The sequence below is a fragment of the Petaurus breviceps genome, unplaced genomic scaffold, assembly GCF_028583685.1.
Source record: "Petaurus breviceps papuanus isolate PSGF00001 unplaced genomic scaffold, PetGlider_PUasm1.0 174, whole genome shotgun sequence".
NCBI lineage: Eukaryota > Metazoa > Chordata > Mammalia > Diprotodontia > Petauridae > Petaurus > Petaurus breviceps.
This window is the reverse complement of record NW_027185761.1, coordinates 62671633-62672893: the sequence shown is the minus strand read 5'-3', so window position 1 is coordinate 62672893 and position 1261 is coordinate 62671633.

The following is a 1261-nucleotide window of genomic DNA, read 5'->3' as shown; positions in this document are numbered from 1 at the left end:
CCATCCATCCACCCATCCATCCAACCATCCAACCATCCATCCATCCAGCCAGCCAGCCATCCAGCCATCCACCTGTCCATCCACCCACCTGTCCGTCCATCCATCCGTCCATCCACCCGTCACCTGTCCACCCATCCATCAGTCCACCCGTCTACCTGCCCACCTGTCCACCCGTCCACCCGTCCATCCATCCATCCACCCATCCACCCATCCATCCAGCTAAAAACAAGGACCGTTTTTCCCCAAGCCTACAAGGACCAAGCAGATCCCTCACTGCAACAGCTGTTCAGAGAGTGTGTGTTTGCCTCCCAGAAATGCTGTAACTTGAGCCTGGGAGTGCGTATGGCTCAGACAAAGGGACAGCCCATTGCCTGTTGCATATACTCTGTCACTGAGCATGGGGCGAGAGGCAAATTCTTGGCAAGCCTAGAATGTTTCACTCGAGGAGAGGAGACAAAGGTTGGGAGCTATAGCAGAGGCCGCGTGTTTTCACCAGGGATCCAGCAGCCCCAGAGGGATTCTGATTCTGGAGTGTTAAATAGTTTAGAAGGTGCCAATATCTTATGAGCCAGTGGGGCTAGTGTCCCCCATTTCTGAGCCAGGAGAGTGTGTTTACTCTTGTACCAGAAGGGACGGGATTAATTCCCTAGAAAAAGATACAAGCGGTGTGGATTAAAATCGTGCACGTGATGACTTTTTATTAGGAGCAGCAGGGAAACAAAGCCAGAACATCTGTGCATGTAAGTGAACACAGGGGCAACAAATGTAGAAATCTTTTCTTTTCCTTTTTTGTTTGAAAGAAGGAGAAGAGAGGATACATCGAAGAAAATAGAAGATATTGATGAAGGTTTGGGGCATGCCTGGATTTGCTTAGCTCTTTGTGGATTAAAAAAAAAGAAATGTTTTAAGTGACTTTGCTCTTTCCTCACACACAGAAGAAACTCTCTTCCCCTCTGTGTCCCTGTTACCGTGGATCTGTTATTTTTTTTCTTTTTGAAGGGGGGAGGCCAGGACAATTGGGGTTAAGTGAGTTGCCCAAGGTCACATGGCTAGTAAGTGTTAAGTGTCTGAGGCCGGATTTGAATTCAGGTCCTGCTGACTCCAGGGCTGGTGCTCTATTCACTGCACCACCTAGCTGCCCCTGGATCTGTTTTTCTGTCTTTCTTCCCTATACTCTTGGATTCTTCATTATATTTTCTATTTCATCTAAAAGAATAAAAACATATTTATGTGATACTTGAAATTTTACCAAATACTTAAT